This window comes from Dunckerocampus dactyliophorus, chromosome 11, assembly GCF_027744805.1.
Source record: "Dunckerocampus dactyliophorus isolate RoL2022-P2 chromosome 11, RoL_Ddac_1.1, whole genome shotgun sequence".
Classification (NCBI taxonomy): Eukaryota; Metazoa; Chordata; class Actinopteri; order Syngnathiformes; family Syngnathidae; genus Dunckerocampus; species Dunckerocampus dactyliophorus.
This window is the reverse complement of record NC_072829.1, coordinates 6,864,696-6,879,230: the sequence shown is the minus strand read 5'-3', so window position 1 is coordinate 6,879,230 and position 14,535 is coordinate 6,864,696. Positions and strand designations below refer to the sequence as shown.

Genomic DNA, 14,535 nt, shown 5'->3' with positions numbered 1-14,535 from the left:
ACTTTTTTTATGATTTGGGTTGCAAGAGAATGACATCATTGAACTTTTTAACAGGGATCAGGCCTGAAACACTGATTCAGTGAGTGGGGCCACCATAAGTCAGTCCAAATAAGGGACCGGCTTGAAACAATATAACAGCATTTGTTTGTTGCTCGTGCCAGCGTTACCTTGGTGACAGGAAATGTTGTCATTACATTGGGTCTTGAATATGGAAAATTCACATAATGTTGCAGTCCAATGAAAACCATGTATCTCCAAATTTACTTTGACTTTTTATCCGAAGCAAAAAGAAAAGTAATTTTTTGGTTGTCCTTAATCTGTTCCGGAAAGTGTGACGAAAACCGACACACGAAAACTGAATCAACTTTCCTATAACAAATGATATAAATCAATTTAATCCATTCCTGACACCCAAAAATATTCACACAAAACACATTTATAGAAAATAGTTCCACCTCTAGGTAAAAGCTAAGGCACACCTCTTTGTGCGTTCGTGAGAATCAAGTGGTGTCCCAATTCTGAAGGGGTAAGGGATAAGTGCTAAGGGGTATACAGCCCTTGAAAGCTAGTGTGGTCGTGGAGCAGACTTGAAATGAAGGGGAAGGTGGAGCTACAACACACGCTGAGAAGACATGGAGCATGGAGACCGAAAGAAACATATAAATGTAAGTAATTCCCCATAATTATTCATGTTAACGTAACTCATGTTTTATTATATATTAAATCATTTTTTACTCCAGGTAAATATTTGCCATGTTTTGAATTGTTGGTTTTCGCTAGTTGTAACTAGCTGGCTAACAGCGATATCTCACTTCACTGCAATCTACATTACTGAACAGGCCGGGAGAGTGCTATGTTTGTGTCCGACTAAAGCGCGCCCTTTCTTGGCCACGGCGGGTGGCTGTCCCTGCTCTATATTCTGGTTCTCCCGAGCTCCATGGCAGCATGGAGGCTGGCCGCAGCATGTGTCCACCTCGACCATGGCAGGTGGCTATCCCCGCTCCAGTGTGTACAGTGACGTTGGCGTTTTCTAATCTTATTGTTCATGTAACACAGCACACCATAGTGAAGTCTGTTTACTGCGTATTATAGCCACCGTAGTCCACCAACAATATTCATGGTGAGATATGTTTATTGTATTCAGCATACAGTATGGATGGTCAGGAAGTGAGCTAAATAAAAGATAAAATAAAAGATAAAATAACGTTGTCCCATCAATTTTTTTTTAAAACATCACTTTATTTTCTGAGGTAGGCTATATAACATAGAAATAATGATTAAATGTGTGCCCCTTACTTTATAGTAGAAAACATTTATTATCAACAATTTAATAAATTGTAACAGACTCTACCTTCGTATGTTGCTATGAGGTGTTCCTTGAATTGAAATATGCAGTGCTCTTGAACGCCTCACCAACCCACGACACACGAAGCAGACAGATACAACTTATTCATTGTTCTGTGTGCACTCTATAAACAAATAAGCCACCCACACATTGTGTGTAACAAAGATGATTAGGATTCCCTGGTTGGAATATGTCTGTAGTGTCCCACCTCCAAAAGGACCGCTATTCATTCTTCACAGAGACTAAGTCACCATCATGTGGATGCTTTGTACGGGCATGTGATTATGCGGACTAGTTTGTTAGGTGCACTGTTTAGCCATACGATAACCAAAACATATTTTCAGCTATAATTTTTGGCGAAAACTGAATTGTACAAAAATCGAGGTTTCACGGTACATGTTTTTTTTATTGGACAATAATGATAAAAAAAAAAAAAAACATGTTTCCTCTACTAAGAAACGTGCACATTCTTATACATTCACATCTTATACTTCACACACAAGCATGCAATAATAGATGAAGATTGTACAGTATATATTTGATAGACAATCATATACACACACAAACAGTACTGTGTCTAGTGTAACACCTGGTCTTAACATTGAGTCTCCCCACTCGCTCAATAATTACCCATGATTTCCGAGTCTAATTTCCGCCACTGTGTGGGAGCAATCATTGAGCACGTGCCCTCATTTGCACATTTCTAGACACACAGACACTATGTCTGAGTGTGTGTGTGTATCCTTTCTGTAATGGAAGCTGCAGAATACAAACATAAGACAGCACGCTGATAGTTGTGGTTGTATATTCATGCAGTGTATGGATGCTGTTGTAGTTGTGTATGTTACACTGCCCCCCAACACACAGACACTTTTTATCAAGGCAACTGGGTAGGCTGCTTGATACATTACCCAAAGCCAAGCATTTGTCTCCACAGAAACATACTGTTGGCGTTATGGATGACCTTATTGAATGTTTGTACTATCAATCATTGTAACCCACTAGTCAGATGAGCCAATATGAGATTTTGAGACCAACATGATTTATATCTTAAGAATTATGGATAAGCAGCTCTGGTCAGGGTATTATGACTGCAGAGTATTAAAACACAGCATGTATAAATTCCCCATTAGGGATACTGCTGACTGTGCTTTTGTTGCTCACTCTTACTGACTGACCAAACACATGGCTCCTCCGCTCTTTTGGTACAAAGTTATTTCTAACCGACCATCAAAGCATCATCGATCAATCATTGATTGGATTTTGCTTAACGGTAGGCAACATTTTGAAACAAAGTGATGTCCAGTGGAACAGCAACCACGCAAACATGCAGTGTTAACATGTATTAGCTTGTATTACTTCTTCTGCGTCTTTCCTGTCACTCTCTCTGCCGCTCTCCATGTATTGAAGGTGCATCCTCCTGCCTGCTCCCACAAGCATCTTTAGCCCAGTTTCTTTCTCTGCATGCGCCTCTCTGATCCCATCATGTTTTTCCATCATATTCTTCTCCCGCCATGTAGGGCGGCAGTGAGCCCCCGGCCGGAGGTATAAAGGACATGATTTACAGCATCTCTACGCAACACAAAAGGGAAAATGATCAGTTTTCCTAGTACAGTAGTTTTATTAAAGAGAAATCTGCACGCTTGAAATAAAGTGCTTTTGGAGGAGTAAAGAAAATATATATAAACACACACTTTTGTTGTTGCTCCCATTTTTCATGATCTAAAACCTGTGTTGTCCAGTGGCCAATGATGGCGGTGGGTTATGGTATGGGCAAGCATATGTTAAGGACAACAAACACGGGTGCATTTTAATGACGACATTTTGAATTTACAGAGATACCAAGGTCCTTTGTTGTGCCATTCATGTATGACGGTCACTTCATGTTGCAGCATGATAATGCACGGCCTGATGTTACAAAGGTCTGTAAGCAACTTTTGGAAGCTGAAAACATCCCAATTCTGTCATGGCTAGCATACTCATCGGACATGTCACCCATTGGGCAATGTTTGGGATACTTTGGATTGGCGTATACGGTATTTGAGGCTGATACTGACTGTTTTTTGCCCACCCCCACCACCACGACCACCTGCCCCCTTAATAAGTAAAACTGCAGTTTGTTGTGGTCATTTATTGTACCCAACCTAAGGCACACCTGTGCTTTAATCATGCTATCTAATCAACATCTTGGTATACAACACCTTTGAGGTGGATACATTTTGAATTATGAGTGCTCACTAACACAGATTTATGAGCAATATTTGTATAGCAATATACATGAAAAATGGAAGCAAAAACAAAAGTTTTGCGTTTATATTTTTGTTGGGTGTAATAAAGGTTTTGACTATGTGGATAAAGAATTCAGTAGTACTCAAGTCAAGTTCGAGGTATTATCTCAAAAACTCAATCTCCTTTTTAGATTGTGACATATGTACGACATTTTCTGTCAGATCAAATTATATTTTGCCAGCTTCCATACGCAGTAGTGCAACTACACGATCATTGTGCTTGTATATAAAATCCAGAAGATGTCCAGTGGTATACATTGTGGTTGTTAACAATCATGCAAAACTACTAAAATTGCTGCAACCACCAGTATTCTGACTCTGCTGATTCTGTTAATATGAACATTAAGTTTCACTTCACAATGGAATGACACTTTGGTTAATTTCCCGCTCCATCCTCCTGTCAATGAATGCCTTGTTACGTAATGAATAAGAAGGCAGCGTCCTCAAAGATTCACCCTCCTTTCGTTCAAACAGCAGCGCCTAGACAGTCTGTCTGACAGTGGCTGGCTTGACTGGACCATTTCACTGCGTCATAAATGCTAATACATCTGCCCTCAACTGTTAAAACAAACCTCAAACCCCCCCATAAATATAGCTTATTGCAATTGCATAACCTAGTGGAGAGCAAGGCTGTAAGCTGCTAAAACTTGAAATGTGTTCAACACCATTGGAAATCCTGTTGTCATTGTGGATATCCTAGAACATCATGCAATGACAAACTAGTGAGCTTCACTCTAAGATTCTGAGAGCTCTGTCAGAATACTCTTGAGCTAGGTTTGTTTCTTTCTTTGGCCCATTTCAAAGTTGAACGGCCTTCATCCTTTACATCCTTTATTAGCTTGGCCGTAGCAGCAGCCTTGGACAGAGGCGTTATGGGTTTGGATCACCTCTTCATCCCTTTTTCGTGCCGTTGGGATCACACATCATTACTTCAAAGCTAGTGCAAACATTCCTTTGATTCAAAGATGAACGGATTCTGTCTTTAAGTAAAGAAATCATTGCTGGCCATGACACACTTTTACGTAAGTGTACACGACAATATATGTCAAAATCCGCCAGTGTTTATGCACCTTGAAAACCATTTTATTTTCTACAGCTTATCTTGTTCAGAGTCACGAGTGAACTGACTTTGGGCAAAAGGAGCGATACGCCCTGGACTTGTCGCCAGGCAATCGCAGGGACCAGTGCTGTCATTTAACACGATTACATAATTCAAGAAAACGCTTTTCAAATTTCCATTTAAATTTGCAGATTGTAGCCAATGTCAGTTCCTCTTTACTTTGATTTGTGATTGTTGGAGTGTATCTTAGCGACAAAAACTAATCTGTTGGACAAACGTCCGTCCAGCACTCAGGCGTCGACACTGATGATTTACTTACAGTTTGGAAATTAAGACACATGGGAGAATACTATAGTATTGCGGCAGTCAAAAGAAAACAATGACTCTCATGAGAGGTGTACAGTTCACCCCCAAAAGAAATGTATATCTTAAAAAATTCATCGGGAAAGGTGTAAATGTGTGAGGTCATTTCACAGGTTTCTAATGCAGTTTTTCAAAAGCGATGACATTTTGAAAGTGAGCTCATCCTTCCAGAGGTTTCATTGGAACATCATTTCAAAATGGCTTAAACAAGCCAGTTTCCTGTGTCCCGTCGGACAGATTTGCCTCACTTGTCAGTTCTACGCTGGGTGACCTGTGAAGATGGATAGTTCTTGTGGCGTGCTTGGAAACAATTTTGAATTTTCCATGTGATGCTAACTGTTTAAATATATGTTAGATTCCACAGAGGTCACCATGCCGATGATGTCAAGCAACGAAATACTATACATGATTTCTACAAGACTATTATATAACAGCAACAGGACAGTGATGCTTTGTGCTACATCCGTCTAGCTAACATATGGAACTGTAGTCCCACGTCAGGATGGTTCAATGTCAGAATAGAGGCCACATTCATGCAGGTGTCTCCTACGCCACAGAACAACCAGACCGAATGTGAAATAATTCCTGTTTCTAACCCTAATGATTAGGGATGCTCCGATCAGGGTGTTATGCTGACGATTCTGATACCGATCATCCAGGACTGAAATTGGCCGATACCGATCACATGGATTAATTATACATTTTTAAATGTATTTAGGATGACTGCTATTGGACAAGGGTGCCGTATAAAGGGGAAAAGTCAGAACAATTCCAGGGTCAATTGACTGCCAGGGGGCCCAAAAATAGGTATCATATACTATGATATGAAAAAAGGAACCATAAAACCTTCATTTAGACAAAAACACATTTTACTTACTTTTTGAAGACAAAATATATCACTCTGAAACTTCCAGAGGATGAGCTAACACATGGCTGCGTTAGCTGATGTGACCGTGAGCCTCCAAAACTCACCATACTCCGTCAAGTGTTGTTCTTCAAATTGTTTTAACATGTTACCCCCGCCAGGTATTTTTCATGGTATGTGTTAGCAGTTAGGTTCCACAGGGCAGACATGATTGTTTTGTTTTGAAGGAAGTGGGAGGACGACACTGCCAAAGACGTTAGTTAGGTCAAGCCACAACACTGCACGAAAGGGTCACTGTGGGCTGCAATAGTGAATAAATGGAAGTGAATAAATGTATTGCAACTGAGGTGAAATTGATGAGGGGTATGTTGAAATAAGCTAGTGTACTAGTGTCCGCGGTGTACTGTGGTGAAGTTAGTTTTTGCCATTCTCAACACACACAACACATTCTGGCCTACAAAATAAGAGTACTCTTTGTCACATTTGTCTGATTGTGTAAACAAAATAAGGGTGTCATTAAAATATCTTGCATTAATAACACGATTAGAATTACATCTGTGAGTACATCTTCCTTAATCAAAAGCACGGGCATTACAGTTTGAAGATTTTGTAGCAATATGTGCTGAGGTTGACATCCCCTTAGAAAAGTCAGCTAAGCTTCATCCATTTCTCAATTACTGGACAATGATGTATTACATCAATAAATGTAAGGATTTTTGCATTATATTCACTAACCCAAATAGCACACACTCTTTGCTGGTAAGTGGAAAAGTGGAAAAGGTAAAAAAATTAATTCTAAAAAAATTAAAACAGAAAAAACGGAATTTGGGAAAAAATAAAACAAATTTCACAGGGCCCTAAGAGAGTTTGTTAAAAAAAAAATTCTATATTCTAAATCACACCACAAATGGATCTATAACTATGTCAAATGATTATTCCTACCCTAAAAGTATTTTGCACACCAATTTTTTTCCAGTTTTATCTTTTATTGGATGGACTTTTATTGGATCTTTTATTGGATTACAGACCTGACTGACATAAGTTTGTTACAAAAGCCAAACAATATTGTTGGTCATGCTGTGTAATAAAAAAGTAAATTCAGCAATACTTTGGTTGCATTATTTTTAATGCTTTGAAGAGCTATTTTCATAACCATATTCAATTCCACAAATTCATGTTTGTAACAAAAGCTTATATTATTAAAAAACAAACAAACAAAAAAAACGATTGGTGCCGGATTGGATCAGATCGGCAAGACTATAAAAAAAATCGGATCGGATCGGTAGCCAAAAAATGTGGATCGGGACTGCCCTAATGCTAAGAGAAGAATGCATGCAAACCGAGGCAAAATTGTGGCGTACATTTTTTACTTTAACCAAATAACACGCTAACCGGGGCAGACGCTAATAAAAAAAAAAATCCAAACTAATCCCTTTAATCTCATGAAACATCTCTAAACAACACACATCACTACAAAGCTAAACATACAACAAAGCTACGTATTTGAAAGTTTTTCAACAAAGTAATGAAATAATTACTAATTACATTTATGAAGGAGTAATTAATTAGTACTAATTAATTTTATTTTGGGAGAAAGTTACTACAACTTTATGGTTACTACAACACTGGTAATCAGCCTGACTGGCACAAAGAAGCCAGAGAAATCCCTTGGTGAATTTAGCTTTACAAGTGAATGAAGTTTATGTTGTGACAGACACCCTTGCCTGAAATGAACCAGTCTTAGAAAAGGAAACTGCTGAGTCAAGATAATGAACTTTTTTTTTGTGTAAACCTTGACAGTTGTGTCTTGCGGCATAAATTCTCATTCTTAAAAGCCCTGTTCACTGTAGGCTTACTGCACTTAGGCGCTCTCTGACAGTTCTTCCCCGTTTTCAACAAGAATTTCAAGTGTGGTCTACTGAAGCTATACAGCTAAAGATCCATCAGGTTTGTAGTGAAGTGCTAAGCATTGCAGTTGAGATATGTCATACCTATCACCTATAGTTCGACCCAACATAAACTTGACTTTCAATGCATCTTGAGTTATTGAATAACATGTATCCCATTCCCTATTAGAACATATTTAATCGGTCAACGAGATTACCGTAACACTTTAATTACTTTCTTCCATTCCTCGATTTCCTATGATGACTTGACGGGTAATAAGTTCCAAACTTTGTTTTCTTAGGTGCAAGCAGTTAGTGCACAATATGCTACACGAATTGCCTTGCCAGATGATACCTCTTGGGTTTCTCGTTTAATAAAATAATGATGACAAATGTGAAAACTGCTCACCAGAAATCTGACAGCCGGAGGGGTGGGGGGTCATTTAGAGGAAGAAAATACTTAGCACCTTTGTTTCTTCACCTGTCAGTCTTGTTCTCTATTTTCACTGGAGCCTTGAGGGTAGATAAATAATGTCAGCAGATTGTGCAGGTGTGCACACGTGCAGCTCTTTATTATATATATTATATATATTATACCATATTACAAATCAAGTTTCAGTCAAATACAGTAGACGCTTCATCAAACTGGCTGACAGCTGACCGCGCCATCTTATGAGATCATTTGTGTGTGTTTGTATCAATTGCAATTCCAAACACTCACCTGAATCTTCCCCCGGAGTGTTCTGAGTGAGCCAGATTAATCTTTCCGAGCGGTGCTCGCAAAGTGCTTGATTATGTAGTCATGAAACAATGCTGCTGATACACTTGTCCAGGTCATTGCTGCTGTGCAGTCTCTTGGCTTTTAGTTGAGCTTTTCAAATGCTAACTTGGTGTCAGCGTGTTGTCGTTCTTCATCCTACAAAGTTGCACAAGGCCAGTGGAAAGGCTGTTTGTCAGATGGACATCTGTTTGTCTTTATAGATGTGAAATAAATAAAATTGTCTGCATCTTTATCAAGATCCCAACCAACATTTAATGGCATCTTCTTGTTTGTGACCTATTTAACTCTTTTATTACATCAACATGACTGCTAAAAAAAAATGCATCAAGAAGAGAAAAAAAACATACGTAAGTCACGCTGGACTATAAATCGCATTAATTTAGAAAATTCAAGACCAAGAACAGACATTTAATCTGGAACACAGCACACAGAACAACAGGCTGAAATGGTGTCCGGTATGTTAACATAACACTTTAACAGTTATTTAACTACACAATAGAATAAAGAACATACCTGGGAGGCTGAATTAGGGTAAATTAACAAGCCAGCAAATCCAACAATCAAGTTACCGGGAAGCAAGTTCCCGATCTCATTCTGCATTACTATATGGCAGGAACAGTATATACAGTACTGTAACTGTCACAAGCCTAGAGCGCTGTCTCAAAGGTAATGTTCACTCCTTGGTTCATGTCAGTCAGTATGAGTTTCAAAACATGCTAAATTAGATATACAAGTCACACCTAGCTATAACTCACAGGACAAGCCAAACAATACAAAAAAAAAAAAAACGTATAAAATAAGTCTTAAAATCCGGAAAATAGTATATATCGAATACGGGAAGCGAACACATTTATTAGTGATTGTGGTGATATGGAGAGGGGGTAGGATCGAATAACCTAATTCCTTTTTAGACATGTTGAATTTTGAAGCTATAATAAATTGTAATAAGCTTTTGAAATAAATAAACTAAACTAAATTAAACTTAGTTTTTGTACTGTGTTATATACTGTATATTATAGGATGAAATGACTTGCAAAATGTTTTTATTTAACATAGAAGTCAAATATCATGCATGTGGATAAACTCATACTCAGTTAATGAAGAAGCCAGTAGAAATGGAATCATGGAAAACCGTTTTGTTGACCTCTCTTGACATCTTATACCGACAATTTGGAGGACACGTGTAGTCCTGCATCCACCCCGTGCGCTTGTGTTTATTGGCCGCATGGCATCTGTCACCTATCAGCTGTCAGCTCCTCCCACCCCAAACACATGTGGGCAGAATCAAATGCAGGAAACCCCAGAAACCTGGCAGCCGAAACTGGGTCAGCACCTTGCTTGAGTTGTGTCAGACACACACCAACACATGCAACACACAACACGTTGAGGGAAAATGTGAAAACGTGACCTGACTGAGGGCCAGCAACAACAATATATTCTACCTTTTCATTAGCTTCCACCTAGTGTTTTTGCGTCGTATTACAAATAAAACAAATAAATTTTTTAAGGTTTATTTTCTTTGCGTTTATTTGCATCTTTGCCCAGCTTTTAAAAATTGTTTTGGATTAAAATGTTTTTTTCTGCACTCACCATTGTTGACATTTAATGATCCACTTTAATTATGCTTGACTTGGCACGATAACACATTTTCTACAGCCATGGCTCACTGGAGGTCCGTAAGCACAGCAATGAAGGGCTGCATAGATATCACATAGCTGACCAGGCAGAAGTAGACCAATTCTTTCCCACCACCAACAAAACACTGGAGACCATCCAAATCAGCAAATGGACTTGGCCCTTTCAAGCAGCAGCTAGCATTTACAAGCATATGCTTGGTGTTTATGAACCACCTGACATTTACCTTGGAGGACTTGAAGGGTCCCATCAAATGTTGTGTGCACATAAAACCAGGTTTTGTTTAGGTGCCTGTCTTAATTTTATTTTGACCTATGACGAGAGAGTTGAGAGAGTATAATAGACAGCAGAGCGAATGTCAGATGAACAATCTCCAACGTGTGTGAAGACATTTGTAAGTGGAAAGCTAAGATGAGCGGAGGGCGAGGAAAGAGAGACCAGAAAAAGAACTTTGAAAAGCCACTCATTTCCTCCTGTCCATCATCCTCCTCCTGCACACTCAGGTCTTTGTCAGATTCAAAAGTTTTAACATGCTGTAAAAGAGGGGAAAGGCAAACTGAATAAGCAATGACATTGGAGACGTATGTTCTTTTTAAATTCAGATTTTCATGTGCAGACATTGAAGGGAGTGTATACAGGCACATGGAGGTCAGACACATTACTGAGCGACATTATGAGTAGTCTTCAGAAAGTTCCTAGAAGTTGGATCAACATGTGATCAAATTTTTCCATCTTGATTTGAGTATGATCCAGAGGTCCTTAGCGAGTTAATGACATACTGTAGTTTCATTGATCGTTTTTATATTGCAGTCGAACCTTAGTTAGTGTACACCCCGGTTAGCGTATTTTTTGGTCTGTGTCAGAAATGTACGCAAAATTTCGGCCTCGGTTCATTACCGGTACATTTCCCAGTTAGAGTATGATACGGTGTGCGCCTTTTCGTGTTATTAATACACTGCGTGAGTCCAACTGTGTTCGAATGGGTTCCACTGTACAGTCAGACCTTGGTTTTTGTACGCTTCAGTTTTTGTATGATTTGGTTTTCGACAGAATTTTTGTTTTTTTTACAGTATTGCATATAACAAACTTGTTCGTTTGCCCAGTACTGTAACGTCTGTGTAGGCTCTCAGTCGTACAGGAGTTGTCCATCAAGGGAAAGGCTTCTTGAGACGTCATCTGTACTTCTGTGAAGAAGGTGTCGGACGTTTCGCTCCTCATCCGAAGAGCTTCGTCAGCGAACTAATAAGTGCTGGTAGCCTAGGCCTTAAATACAGTAAGAGTGGGCGGAATTGGTGTGCCAACACCCTCCATCTATTGGTTCCTTACACTAAGCCTGGGCGGAGTAGTGGTATAATCCTCTCCTGCTATTAGCACCTTCGATAAAAGGGAAGTGTCGCTCCCTGAGTTGGGTATGAACGACTCTGATACTGGCTCGTTAGCATCTATTGTTCTGGCTCGGCCCTGGCTTCACCTCATTTGCAAGACTAAGAGCTGTGGGTTTTGGTCTCAGTAACCTGCTGAACACAGGGTCCAAATTAAACCTCAAACCACCATTCCGATTCAATGATGGGTTCTGTTGTTTCACAAAAATAGCTTCCTTTACTCCTCTTTCAAACCATCTGTTTTCTTTGGCCAAAATCTTTACATCACTGTCCTGAAAAGAGTGATTGGTTGCTTTGTAGATGTACTGCTGATTGAGGACCACTCGAATTGTCCCTGCGATGTTGATAAAGCCTTTTTTGGAGCATTTGCTTAGTTTCCCCAATGTAGTGCTCTTTGCATTCCTCATCTTTACAGTGGATGGAATAGACCACATTGCTCTGTTTTTGGTTTGGAGCCTTGTCTTTAGGATGCACTCATTTTTGTCTCAGGGTATTTACTGGTTTGAAATAGGTAGGAATTTTGTGTTGCCATAAGATCCTCTGGAGTTTTTGGAGACCCCCGCTACATAAGGGACTACCACTCCTCTCCTTTTTGCTTCTGTGGGCTTTTGGGTTTCTTTCCCTACTCTCTTCTTTTGACATTTGTTAAAAGCCCACCGCAGGTACCCACAGGTTGAGAGCGCTCTCTGGACATGTTGTGTCTCCTTTTTCCTTTCCTCAGCACTAGTTGGTATTTGTTCCGCTCTATGTTGGAGGGTCCTAATAACCCCTAGTTTATGTTGTAGTGGATGGTTTGATTCAAAAAGCAGGTATTGGTCAGTGTGTGTGGCCTTTCTAAAGACCTCTGTAAGTAGCTGTCTGTCCTCTCCTATAATTACCTTGCAGTCTAAGAAGGCTAGATGGTTCTCTTTAGTGTCCTCGCAAGTAAATTTGATATTGGTGTCCACCGCATTGATATGATCTGTGAAAGACTGAATTTCTTGTTTTTTGATTATGACAATGGTGTCATCCACGTATCTAAACCAGTGCCTTGGTTTTGTCCCTGAGAAGGATGTGAGAGCCTGTTTCTCCATCTCTTCCATGTACAGATTCGCCACTATGGGACTGGTGAGCCCATAGCACAACCATGAATTTGTCTGTAAAATTTCCCTCTAAACTGAAAATATGTAGTGTTAAGGCAAATTTCCAATAATTGGCAGATGTGGTCAGCACTAAGTTTTGTTCTCCTATGCAGAGTTGAGTCCTCGAGCAATCTCTTCCTCACCACAGAGACTGCTGCTGAGGTGGGGACAGATGTGAAAAGTGAAGTCACATCATAAGACACCAAAGTTTCCTCTGGCTCCAATCTGAGATCTTTGATACTCGCCACGTCATCCATCCATCCATTTCGTTTAACCTTTTAGAACAAATTCATAATTAAAACCAAGGAACCACTGTGTTTAGCTCTCAACAAATGAAACAAATGAAAGATGGATTTCTAGATTACATTTCTAGATATGTAAATGTTTTTTAATGATGGCAGTTTTTCTTGAGTAAACTATAACTCATTCTTATTCTGTGTACCACAACAAAACCCTACAATCATCCTTGCCCCTTTTAACATCTTGGCTGTTGGAAAAAGTTTAGCGCTCTGCCCCATAAACGTTTTGGTGTTTCATGGCTCATGACTGTCTAGCCAGAGATTTAAAACAAGGAAAAAAGTGTTACTCTCCCACTGGAACCCTATAAAACATGATCATGCTATAACATGGATTAATGTTAAGTGCCTTGCCCAAGGGCAGCTCAGTGGTATTTCCTGAAGTGGAGGTGAGGATTAGAATCACCTCTCCTCACCCTATAAATATCCCATCTCCCCACACACCACGCTCTGCATTAACAAATTACTCACAGCACACAGGGTACTTACATCCCTTATTTTCAGTTGTGGTGACTCTTTGTTGCCACGTTTGTTTTTAGGTTTGGGCAGCTTTTTTGTCTCCTCCATTACACCTCCAAGGCCTCCTTGCACAGTGTGCCCTTGGAGGTGCTGAATAAACTCTTTCCGCTTTTCCCTGCATCTGGTTCCCATTGTGCTTCGTGAGGTTTAGCAAAAACCATCTTGTTTCCAGCTGCTGGGAAGCCTGTTCCTGTAACCCTGAGAAGGTGAACCATTCAGGGCCTACAGTACAAATGCTTCTTTTCACATCTATCGAATTCTACAGTAGATAAAACCATATGCATACATTGATGCATAAACTCGGTTGCTGCTTCCTAAAGGACTGAACTGACTACTGATTAGGATTAGTTGCAGAAAATGGATGTATGGAACCTTGTGGAGGTCTGCAATGTACTGAGGACACTTTTTTTAAAATCTGAGAATACATTAATTTCATTCTTTAGCATTACAATAAGACTAAATCAAATCTAATCAAATTTAAATGATTACTTAAGTTAATAAACATTGATGATAAATAGATCTTTTTTACAGCAGCCATTATGATTTGAAGTAGTAGTTGAACAGAGCACACAAAACATATTAAAGGATTCAGTTGAACTATTTTAACATTCCCCTCTTCTCTTATCCCGTTTGAATGTGTAAAACCAACAAAACAAATACAATGATACAAGTATGAAGCATACAAGTTAAATTTGTAATGACATAAGTCTATTGCTATTTGCAGTGTAGTAGCTGTACTAGTGACATCTAGTGGGTTGCTCTGATATAACTGAGCACAGGCATTTGCATTGTGATAATGATAAAAGACTTTTATTTAACAGTACTTTTGGTGGCATGCAAGACAAACAATACAAAAGGAGTTAGATCAGCATAGCATCAGAAAAGTAGTTGTTGTTCGAATAGAGATTTCGGTCCTTTGGTGGCATCACTGACTGTCCTATTAGGGAGGAATTCATGTTGTAAATAAACCAAGACTAGAAAAATGAATCAAGCG

General features: G+C 39.3%; 1 long non-coding RNA gene across 2 annotated transcripts in view; it reads left to right on the top strand.

Moving 5' to 3' along the window:
• Nucleotides 1-14,535, top strand: part of LOC129189866 (uncharacterized) — a 42,809-nt gene that overhangs the window by 24,028 nt on the left and 4,246 nt on the right. The gene's annotated exons all lie outside the window — the stretch shown is intronic.